Raw genomic sequence first — 12,549 nt, forward strand, 5'->3', positions numbered from 1 at the left:
CCGAGATCACGCCACTGCACTCCAGCCTAGGCAACAGAGCAAGACTCTGTCTCAAAGAAAAAAAAAAAAGTATATGTTGAAATGCTACCCCTAAGGTCATGGTATTAAGAGGTGGAGCTGGGTGTGGTGACTTATGCCTATAATCCCAGCGACTCAGGAGGCTGAGGTGGGAAGATGGCTTAAGGCTGGAAGTTCAAGATGAGCTGGGCAACATAGCAAGACCCTGCATCTAAAACACAAAAAAATCAGGCCCAATGCAGTGGCTCATTCCTGTAGTTCTAGCACTTTGTGGGGCTCAGGCAGGTGAATTACTTGAGCCCAGGAGTTTGAGACCAGCCTGGGCAACATGGCAAAACTCTGTCCCTACAAAAAAATACAAAAATTAGCCAGGCATGGTGGTGTGCACATGTAGTTTCAGCTACTCAGAAGGTTGAGGCAGGAGAATTGCTTCAACTCAAGAGGTTGAGGCTACAGTGAGCCATGATCATGCCCCTGCACTCTAGCCTGGGCAATGAAACAAGACTCTATTGGGAAAAATAAATAAATAAATAAATACAAATTTTTAAAAATTAACCAGGCAAAGTGGCTCATACTTGTAGTCCCAGGTACTTAGGAGGCTGAGGTGGGAGGATCACTGGAGCCCAGGAGTTTGAGGCTGCAATGAGCTATAATTGCACCACTGCACTCCAGCCTTGGCAACAGAATGAGATCCTGTCTCTAAAAAATAAAAATAAATAAAAGAATAAAAAAATGGCAAAGCCCTTGAGAATGGAATTAGTACCTTTATAAAGGAGGCCTGAGGGAGCTTTTTGCCCTTCCGCCATGTCCTCACATGGAACAGGTGCCTCACATGCCATGTCCTCTGAGGAACAGGGCCCCCTGCTAGATGTCAAATCTGCTGGCATCTTGATCTTGGGCTGGGAAGCCTCTAGAACTGTGAGTAATAAATTTCTGGTTTTTATAAATTACCCAGTATCAGGTGTTTTGCTATAGCTTCCCAAACAAACTATGACAGTGTCTGTTACACATTCAAATTTAAATAAATCACAACACTTAAGCTAGAGCCTTGCTACTCCACAGACCGTATTATCAGTATCACCTGGGATCCTGTCAGAAATACATGACCGGGTGCAGTGGCTTACGCCTGTAATCCCAGCACTTTGGGAAACTGAGGCGAGCAGATCACATGAGGTCAGGAGTTGGAGACCAGCCTAGCCAACATGGTAAAACCTAGTCTCTACTAAAAATACAAAAATTAGCTGGGCATAGTGGCTTGCGCATGTAATCCCAGCTACTTGGGAGGCTGAGGCAGGAGAATTGCTTGAACCCGGGAGGCAGAGGTTGCAGTAAGCCAAGATAGTGCCACTGCACTCCAGCCTGGGCGATAGAACGAGACTCTGTCGAAAGAGAGAGAGAGAGAGAGAGACAGAGAGAAAGAAAGAGAGAGAAGGAGGGAAGGAGAGAAGGAAGGAAGGAAGGAATCTCGTTCCACATCCTAGACCTACTGAATCAGAATCTGTATTTAACAAGATCCTCCCAGGAGATTCATCTTCATATTAAAATTTGAAAAGGATTCAGGGCTGAGAGCTGTGGCTCACATCGGTGTAATGCCAGCACTTTGAGAGGCCAAGGCGGGAGGATCACTTGAGCCCAGGAGTTCGAGAACAGCCTGGACAATATAAGGAGACCTCATCTCTACAAAAAAATAAAAAATTAAAAAAATTGAGACCAGGAGGTCAAGGCTGCAGTGAGCCATGACTGTGCCACTGCACTCCAGCCTAGGTGATAGAGCAAGACCCTGTTTCAAAAATAAATAAAAATAAAAATAAATAAAAAGCAATGAGTTAGAACAGTCACCAGCTAGTAACAAAATCTACTCTGGTTTTACTCACAAAATGTAGGTAGTAAAAGTTCATCTCCTCTAGCCCTAGAAGTTAAAGAATTAAATACTCCTAGCCAGGCACAGTGGCTCATGTATGTAATCCCAGCACTTCGGGAGGCTGAGGTGGGTTGATCACTTGAGATCAGGAGTTCGAGACCAGCCTGGCCAACATGGAAAACCCCGTCTCTACTAAAAATAAAAAATTAGCAAAGCCATGGTTGCACATGCCTGTAGTCCCAGCTACTTAGGAGGCTGAGGCACGAGAATTACTTGAAACCGGGAGGCAGAGGTTGCAGTGAGCTGAGATCGCGTCACTGCACTCCAGCCTGGGTGACAGAGTGAGAGTTGTAGTCCCAACTCAAGTCCCAAGGCCAAGGCAGGAGGATTGCTTGAGCCCAGGAGTTCAAGTCCAGTCAGGGCAACATAGCAAGACCCTATCTACTAAAAAAAAAAAAAAGTGAATATTATATGTTATTTCTTCCCCTGTACTACTTTTTTTTTTTTTTTTTTTTGAGACGGAGTCTCGCTCTGTCGCCCGGACTGGAGTGCAGTGGCCGGATCTCAGCTCACTACAAGCTCCGCCTCCCGGGTTTACGCCATTCTCCTGCCTCAGCCTCCGGAGTAGCTGGGACTACAGGCGCCCGCCACCTCGCCCGGCTAGTTTTTGTATTTTTAGTAGAGACGGGGTTTCACCGTGTTAGCCAGGATGGTGTCGATCTCCTCCCAAAGTGCTGGGATTACAGGCTTGAGCCACCGCGCCCGGCCTGTACTACTATTTTTATTCCCTCACTTTCTTCTTCTCTTCCTATGTGTCTGCCTGCCTCATCCCTTCCTCTTCTCCTTTTAAATGCCTCGTTCCCCTAACTAGGTGATACACAGGTTTATAATAAGAACTTGTTCTGCAAGTTTATAGTGTAGTAGGCAGATATCAAAAAGTCTGGCTAGTGATTTACACACTAACTTCAGGGGAGCTATATCTAAAGAGTACAATGAAATAAAGCCCAGTTAGATTGCTCTAGTTTCGGACTTAGCTCCAAATCAGAGGACAAATTATTTTTCATTATTTTTCTTACTAGAAAATGTTAGCATTTCAATTTTGGAATCAGACAAACCTGGATTCAGGTATCATTCTTCAACTGTGGGCTGTGTAATCTTGAGCAAGTCCCTTAAACTCTCTGAACTTCCATTTCTATTTTTGGACTGCTTAAGCTCATGAGCTTTGTAATTAGAGAGACTAGCTTTCAATCCTGCTTTTTCTTCTTCTTACTTATGTAGAATTGAGCAAACTATTTGCTCTCAATAAAATACAGACCTAGGCTGGGCACAGTAAAATATAGACCAGGCCAGGTGCAATGGTTCACACCTGTAATCCCAGCACTTTGGGAGGCCAAGGCAGAAGGATTGCCTGAGCTAAGAAGTTTGAGACCAGCCTGCACAACATAGCGACACCATGTCTCTAGGACAAAATTTTAAAACATTAGCCAGGCGTGGTGGCACACGCCTTTAGTCCCAGCTACTCCAGAGGCTAAGGCAGGAGGATTGCTTGAGCCAGGAGTCTGAGGCTGCATTGAGATATGATCACACCACTGCACTCTAACCTAGGTGACAGAGCAAGATGCTATCTCTAAAAACAAATAAAAAATAAAAAAAAATACAGACCAGGCAGGGTGTGGTGGCTCACACCTGTAATCCCAGCCCTTTGGGAGGCCAAGGCAGGTGGACCACTTGAGGTCAGGAGTTCAAGACTGGCCTGGCCAACATAGCGAAACCCCATCTCCACTAAAAATACAAAAATTAGCCGGGTGGGGTGGTGTGCGCCTGTAATCCCAGCTACACGGGAGGCTGAGGCAGGAGAATCACTGCCAGGAGGTGGAGGTTGCAGTAAGCCGAGATCGCACCACTGGGTGACAGGACAAGACTCCATCTTAAAAAAAAAAAAAAAATGCAGACCTACTTCAAAGGTTTATCATGGGAAAATGCATATCAAGTGCTTATCATAATGCCTTGGCACATATCACATGTTCAATAATTATTAACTTTATGTTCTTTTCTTCCATTTTGAAATAAAGGTAATAAAAATCCACAGCGAAAGTGTTTGTGAAGACTTAGATGAGATGACACACAGTCTGAAAAGTGTTTGGCACAAAAAAGTAAGTGCTTGGTAAACATTAGCTATGATAGGCACACAGAGTTGTTTTGAGGACTCAGTGGGATAAGATATACTCATAATCATTGTTGTCCTCTCCTGACAAGGGGAAATTCTCACTCTGAGTTCAGAGAATTTTGACTATACTGTTTTTTGTTTTTTGGATTTTTTTGACATGGAGTCTTGCTCTGTTTCCCAGGCTGGAGTGCAGTGGCGCAATGTCAGCTACTGCAACTTCTGCCTCCTGAGTTCAGGCAATTCTCCTGCCTCAGCCTCCCAACTAGCTGGGATTACAGGTGCCTGCCACCATACCTGGCTAATTTTTTTTTTTTGGATGGGGTCTCACTCTGTCACCAGGCTGGAGTGCAGTGACGCAATCTCGGCTCACTGCAACCTCCGCCTCCTGCGCTCAAGCGATTCTCCTGCCTCAGCCTCCCAAGTAACTGTGACTACAGGCACATGCCACCATGCCCAGCTAAGTTTTTGTATTTTTAGTAGAGGCGGGGTTTCATCGTATTAGCCAGGATGGTCTCAATCTCCCGACCTTGTGATCCGCCCTCCTAGGCCCCCCAAAGTGCTGGGATTACAGGCATGAACCACCGCGCCCAGTCTAATTTTCATAGTTTTAGTAGAGATGGGGTTTCACCATGTTGGCCAGGCTGATCTCAAACTCCTGACCTCAAGTGATCCACCCACCTTGGCCTCCCAAAGTGCTGGGATTACAGGCATGAGCCACCACACCCGACCTTGACTATACTGTTTATAACCTGCATGGGTTTTAAAAAGCCATTCTAGGCCAGGCGTGGTGGCTCACGCCTATAATCTCAGCACTTTGTGAGGCCGAGGCGGGCAGATAACCTGAGATCAGGAGTTCGAGACCAGCCTCAACATGGAGAAACCCCATCTCTACTAAAAATACAAAATTAGCTGGGAGTGATGGTGCATGCCTGTAATTCCAGCTATTCGGGAGGCTGAGGCAGGAGAATTGCTTGAACCTGGGAGGCAGAGGTTGCAGTGAGCCCAGATCGCACCATTGCCCTCCAGCCTAGGCAACAAGTGAAACTCCGTCTCAAAAAAAATAAATAAAAGCCATTCTACACCTTGCTTAATCCCTACACTTATCACTTATTTACATCCTGGGATGCTCTAGAAGTCAGCAACCAGTCATTTCAACTCAGACCAGTCTTGGTAGTGTCCCTTTGATCCTAAGGTCCTGCTCCTGAAATGGCTGGTGCCATCCAGCTTTTCCCAGATGAATGGCAGGACCAGACGTCACAAAGAGAAAAGGAAAAGCAGATGGAAAGAAATGTTCCAAAATCTTCTTTAAAATAAACGGCAAGGACTACGTCTGCCTGGGAAACCACTTTAAAGGCCATGCGAAGGATAAAAGGAGGAACGGTGGAAAGAGCAGCATCCAATTGCTATGGCAACTGAAATTTTGCAAATAAATACTTCAACATAGCTTGTTTATCACACAAACTGACCTTTCTGTTCTTTGGTCCCCCTCCTGCTTCCTCATCCTTCCTTCATTAGTATACACCCATTCCTACCATACCTTGGGACAAAAGGAAAAGTACTCTCTCTGAGCCATTTCCCCTGCCCCCAAAATAAAATCTGGCAGTACATTGTTTGTTCATACACTGGAACAGGAAGTATCTTTACTATATATCATGAACTCTGTCCCTTTACGGGTGTTGTCATATTGAGCTCCTGGGAAGTATGCTAAGCCAGGAACCTTTTCAAACTCCTGACAATCAAAGCCACACTGGTCTACTAATGACTAGCTGAGTCACCAAATTTCTCTAAGCCTCCCTTTCCCTGTGTGCCTGAGGGAAATACTGCTTTAAATTATAGGAAATATGGGCAAGATTTGGGTCATTTGTATTCTTATTCAACTGACCCAGTTTGGGCCCAGTCTCTCTTTCCAGCCTAAGCTCTCACTGGTCTCCTGTGCCTTAGCCAAACACGTCTATTGTTCCTGGCACACACATTTCTGTGCCTTGGCTCTTGCCATTCTTTCTGCCTGGAATGCCCTCTCCCCTTCTCTCCATTTCCTCCTTCTATTTTATTAAACTCTCATCTATCTTCCTATATATCTCAAACCAAATAGCACCTCTTCCACAAAGCCTTCTCTGATTCTATAACTGGTAGAGATCTTTCTTCTCTTATTTGTGTGCTTTTCTGGCATTTGTGGTTGCTTATGTGCATCCTTCATCACCCCCTGCCACCCCCAGAACAAATAAACACCTTGAGAGCAGAGACCATGTTTTCTCCTTGAGCGCCCCAAATTATAAGTGGCCTTTTAATTAGGTGTATCCCTCCCCAATTAACTTTTGACTTATAAGCTCTTTGAGACCAAGGGCTACTTCTTGTTCCCCATTATCTACCCAGCACCTAGTTCATTGCTTGGCACATAATTGGTGCTCCAAAAACATTGGTTAAAGTAATGAATAAAAATAGATGCTTTTTGGGGAAATGAAGTAAATCAACTTGTAAACTAGAGCTTTAATGGGAAAAGTATGTTGAGCAGTTACAGCTGTATGGTATTCATTCATTCATTCAGCAGTGATCAAGCCAATTTTTTTTTCTTTTTTTCTTTTTAGATGGAGTCTCAGTCTGTTACCCAGGCTGGAGTGCAGTGGCGCGACCTGGGCTCACTGCAACCTCCGCCTCCCTGGTTCAGGCAATTCTCCTGCCTCAGCCTCCCGAGTAGCTGGGATTACAGGCATGCACCACCACACCCAGCTAATTTTTGTATTGTTAGTAGAAATGGGGTTTCACCATGTTGCCCAGGCTGGTCTCGAACTCCTGACCTCAGGTGATCCACCCACCTCAGCCTCCCAAAGTGCTGGGATTACAGGCGTGAGCCACCACACCCTGCCGAAATTTTTTTTTTTTTTTAATTGAAGCAGGGTCTCACTCTGTCACCCAGGCTGGAGTGCAGTGGCACAATCATGGCTCACTGCAGCCTCGACCTCCTGGAGTGCAAGCAATCCTCCTGCCTCAATTGGGACCAAAGGTGTATGCCACACAACAGGCTAATGTTATTATTATTGGTTTTTAGTAGAGATCGGGGGTTTCTCATTTTGTTACCCAGGCTGATCTCGAACTCCTGGACTCAAGTGATTCTCCCACCTCAGCCTCCCAAAGTGCTGGGATTACAGACGTGAGTCAGTGCACCTGGCCACAAATGAGCAATGAGAATCTTGACTTCATGAAACTTATATTGAGGCTGGGCATAGTGGCTCACGCCTGTAATCCCAGCACTTAGGGAAGCAGAGGCAGGATTCCATCTTGGAAAAAAAAAAGAGAAACTTACATTGTAGTGGAACAAGTAGAGAATCAACAAATACAAAAATAAATAAATTCACATTGTGAAGAAATACACAGGTCAATGAAATAGAGTCATTTTAAGTAGGATGTTATTTAAAGTATCGTTTGTAGGATTTCCTGACCTCTGCATTATCGACATTTTGGGCTAGATAATTCTTTCTTGCAAGAGGCTGTCCTGTGTACTGTAGGATATTTAGTAATATCCCTAGAGGCATGTAGTGGCCTCTCACCACTACAGGCCAGTAACAAATAATCCGTAGAGTTGTGACTATCAAAAATCTTTCTAGACATTGTCAAATCTCTGGGGATCAAAATTACCCCTACTTGAGAACTACTGTGTTAAAGGGGTGCCTCTCTGAGTGAATGACATGAGCTGAGACCTAAAAGACAAGACAAAAATAAACCTTCAACACTAGTGAAGTGTATTCCAGGCAGGAAAGCGGACAGCAGCACAAACAATGGGACCATAGTGGCCGAAGGTAATGAGTGAGGAGGGGAGTGACATACGATGAGATTGGAGAGACAGGCAAAGACATAATCACGTAGTTGCTTGGAATCATATAAGGAAACTTAGATTTCATTTTAAAGCAGTGGAGGCCATCAAAGTTTTGTGTGTTTTTGTTTTGTTTTGTTTTTCTTGAGACGGAGTCTTGCTCTTGTCGCCCAGTTGGAGTGCAGGGGCATAATCTCGGCTTACTGCAACCTCTGTCTCCCGGGTTCAAGTGATTCTCCTGCCTCAGCCTTCCAAGTAACTGGGATTAGAGGTGCATGCCATCACACCTGGCTAATTTTTGTATATATATATATATATTTTTGTAGAGTTGTATTTTTTTTTTTTTCACCATATTGGCCAGGCTGGTCTTGAACTCCTGGCCTCAAGACATCCGTTCGCCTCAGCCTCCCAAAGTGCTGGGATTACAGGCGTGAGCCACTCACTGCGCCTGGCCAACAAGCTTAGTTTATGTTTGTGTTTTTGAGGATCTGCCTTACTATTTTCCATAGTCTCATACCATTCTACATTCCCACCAGTAATGTATGAGGGTTCCAATTTCTCTACAACCTCACCAATATTTCTTGTTTTCTGTTTTTTGGTAATAGCCATCCTGATGGGTGTGAAATGGTATCTCATTACAGTTTTTTGTTTTGTTTTGTTTTGTTTTTTGAGACAGGATTTCACTCTGTCACCCAGGCTAGAGTATAGCGGCGTGATCAAGACTCACTGCAGCCTCCACCTCCCTCACTCAAGTGATCCTCCCACCTCAGCCTCTTGAGTAGCTGGGGCACCAAGCACATGCCACCATGCCCAGCTAACTTTTATACTTTTTGTAGAGACAGGGTTTTGTCATGTTGCCCAGGCTGGTCTCCAACTCCTGGGCTCAAGCAATCCACCCATCTCTGCCTTCCAAAGTGCTACAATTACAGGCATGAGCCACCACAACTGGTTGACTTGTATAGTTCTTCATGGATTCAGAATATTAATTCATTATTCAATATAAAATTTGCAAATATCCTATTTTGTGGATAAGATGGAAGTTTTAAGATTTAGTGCCTGCTTAACCAAATCGTTGGAAACTACTTCACCGAAACAAGCTCTAGTCTTGTTTCAGCTTGCTCCAGAGGTCTGGGTCGAGGTGATATTAAATAGTGGCTTAAAACAGTTCGTGACTGGGCACAGTGGCTCACGCCTATAATCCCAGCACTTTGGGAGGCCGAGGCGGGTGGATCACTTGAGGTCAGGAGTTCGAAACCAACCGGCCAACATGATGAACCCCTGTATCTACTAAAAATACAAAAAAAATTAGCCAGGTGTGGTGGCAGGTGCCTGTAATCCCAGCTACTTGGGAGACCAAGTCAGGAGAATCGCTTGAACCCGGAAGGCGGAGGTTGCAGTGAGCTGAGACTGTGTCACTATACTCCAGCCAGGGTGACAGAGTGAGACTCTGTAGCAAAAAGAAAAACAAGAAATACAAAAATTAGCTGGGAGTGGTGGTGCAGGCCTGTAATCTCAGCTACTCTGGAGGCTGTGGCATGAGAATTGCTTGAACCTGGGAGGTGGAGGTTGCAGTGAGCTGTGATTGTGCCACTCTACTCCAGCTTGGGAGACAGAGAGAGACTCTCTCAAAAAACAAACTAACAACAAACAGTTCATATCTACTCCAGAGAACCCCCCTGAGAAGCTGGTTGTGTTTCAGATTTACCTCCTAGATATTTTATTTTCCTCCTTAAAGATCAAAGAAGGCAGAGGAAGCCATGAATGAGAGAGTCAAGGTAAGGCTAGAAATAAAACATGTCTTATTCTTATCACAACTGCACTGGATTATTCTCTTATTTTCTAACTTAGTCTGTAAGTTTCTTAAAAGCAGGTACTGCTATATAAATTTAAAACTAATATTCTATTCAGCACCTAGCACATCAGGCTTTACATAGTAAATGCTCAATAAATTATTGTTTATTGATGTTGATTAGCAATTCCTATAATTCTAGAAGATTGTCATGAAGTGGTCTATATTGTCTCATATGAATAATAACAGATTGCATTCTTACGTGAATATTTGATATCAAATAAATATTTTTATAAAGTATTTATAAAATTATAAAATAAAGATATGCTATATAACTTATATTTTTCTTTTTTTTTTTTTTTTGAATTAAGATCTTACTCTGTCCCCCAAGGCTGGAGTGCAGTGGCACAATCACGATTCACTGCAGCCTCGACCTCCTGGGCCCAAGCAATCCTCCCACCTCAGCTTCCCAAGAATCTGGGAGTATCTGAGACTACAGGCATGTGCCACCAACCCTGGCTAATTTTTTTGTAGAGATGGGATTTCGCCATATTACCCAGGCTGGTCTTGAACTCCCGACTCAAGCAATCTGCCCATCTTGGCCTCCCAAAGTGCTGAGATTATAGGCGTGAGCCACCATGCCCAGCTAAAATTTATTTTTAAATTCAATAGACATGAGGGCCAGGCTCAGTGGCTCACGCCTATAATCCCAACAGTTTGGGAAGTAGAGGAGGGCAGATTGCTTGAGGTCAGTAGTTTGAGACCAGCCTGGCCAACATAGTGAGACCCCATCTCTACTAAAAATACAAAAATTAACTGGGTATAGTGTTGCGCACCTATATCCCAGCTACTAGGGAGGCTGAGCCACAAGAATCACTTGAACCTGGGAGGTACAAGTTGTAGTAAGTCAAGATTATGCCCCTGCACTCTAACCTGGGCAACAGAGTGAAACTATGTTTTGAAACAAACAAACAAAAAACAACCTTGTTAATGACTAGACCTGTGATAGATTGGGAGGATTCAAAGGTGGACAAGGCAAATCCTTCGAAGAATTTGCAGTTTCATAGTTACATAGACAATAAGCAGCAACCATGCCATGATAATGGAGTGCTTTAATACAGGTAAGCACTGGGTGCCATGGAGCAGAACATAAGGAGCACCTAAGTCGGTTCGTAATTGGAAGAAAGGGAAGTTGGAAAGGTTCCTGAGCTGCTTCTTAAGAATAAGTATGGGCCGGGCACAGTGGCTCGCACCTGTAATCCCAGCACTTTGGGAGGCCGAGGCGGGTGGATCACCTGAGGTCAGGAGTTTGAGAACAGCCCTGCCAACATGGCAAAACCCCATCTCTACCAAAAATACAAAAATTAGCCAGGTGTAGTGACAGGTACCTGTAATCCCAGCTACTTGGGAGGCTGAAGCAAGAAGAATCACTTGAACGTGGGAGGGAGAGGTTGCAGTGAGCTGAGATCACGCTGCTGCACTCCAGCCTGAATGACAGAGTGAGGCTGTCTCGAGACTGTCTCAAAAAAAACAAAAAACAAAAAAGTATGATCAGTTCTTATAAGCACAGAAATAAACTCTCGCATTTATGGTCAATTGCTTTTCAACAAATGTGCCAAGATAATTCAATGGGGAAAAGAAAAATCTTTCCAACAAATGGTGCTAGGACAACTAAAACAATAAAAATCTTAGACAAAAATATAGAAACCCGTCTTTAGGAACTTGAGTTAGTTAAAATCTTCTTAGATACGAACCTAAAAGCACAAAGCAGCAAAATAAATAAAGTGAATTTCATCAAAATTAAAAACTTTTGTTCTTCCATGAAAGGCCTCCGGAAAGTAAAGACACCTCTCAAAATAGGAGAAAATATCTGCAAATCACTTTTTTTTTTTTTTTTTTGAGACAGAGTCTTACCTTGTTGCCCAGCCTGGAGTGCAGTGGCGCAATCTCAGCTCACTGCAATCTCCACCTCCCCAGTTCAAGTGATTCTCCTCAGTCACCCGAGTAGCTGGAATTACAATCATGCCCTACCACACTCGGCTAATTTTTGTATCTTTAGTAGAGATAGGGTTTCCTCATGTTGGCCAGGCTGGTCTCAAATTCCTGGCCTCAGGTGATCCACCCACCTCAGCCTTCCAAAGTGCTGGGATTACAGGCATGAGCCACTGCACCCGGCCATGCAAATCATATATCTTAAAAGGCATTTATATTTAAAATATCTAAAGAGTCTTAAAACTCAATAATAAAAAGACAACCTAATTAAAACATAGTAAAGGGAAGGATGAAATAAAATCATCTTTGTCACAGATGACATGATTATGTAGAAAACTGGAAATAAATGACAAAAAAAAAACACCTGGAACCAATAAGCAATTATAGCAAGTGATGATAGTTGCAGGATGCAAGGTTAGTATACAAAAGTCAGCCAGTTGCGGTGGCCCTAGCCTGTAGTCACAGCTACATGGGAGGCAGAGGCAGGAGAATCACTTGAGCCCAGGAGTTCAAGGCTGTAGTAGGCCCCATGCAGTGGCTCATGCCTGTAATCTCAGCACTTTGGGAGGCTGAGGAGCACAGATCACTTGAGTCCAGGAGTTTGAGACCAACCTGGGCAACACAGTGAAATCCCGTCTCTACAAAATATATGAAAATTAGCTGGATGTGGTAATGTGAGCCTATAGTCCCAGCTTCTTGGGAGACTAAAGCAGGAGGATCACCTGAGCCTGCGAGGCGAAGGTTGCAGTGAACTGAGATTACACCACTGCATTCCAGCCTGGGTAACAGAGTGAGACCCCCATCTCAAAGAAAAAGGGTGCAGTGCATCATGATCACACCTATGAATAGCCCCTGCATTCCAGCCTGGGCAACATAGTGATACTGTCTCCAAAAAAAAAAAAAAAAAAAAAAAA

Source organism: Colobus angolensis, unplaced genomic scaffold (assembly GCF_000951035.1).
Source record: "Colobus angolensis palliatus isolate OR3802 unplaced genomic scaffold, Cang.pa_1.0 Scaffold193, whole genome shotgun sequence".
Taxonomy (NCBI): domain Eukaryota; kingdom Metazoa; phylum Chordata; class Mammalia; order Primates; family Cercopithecidae; genus Colobus; species Colobus angolensis.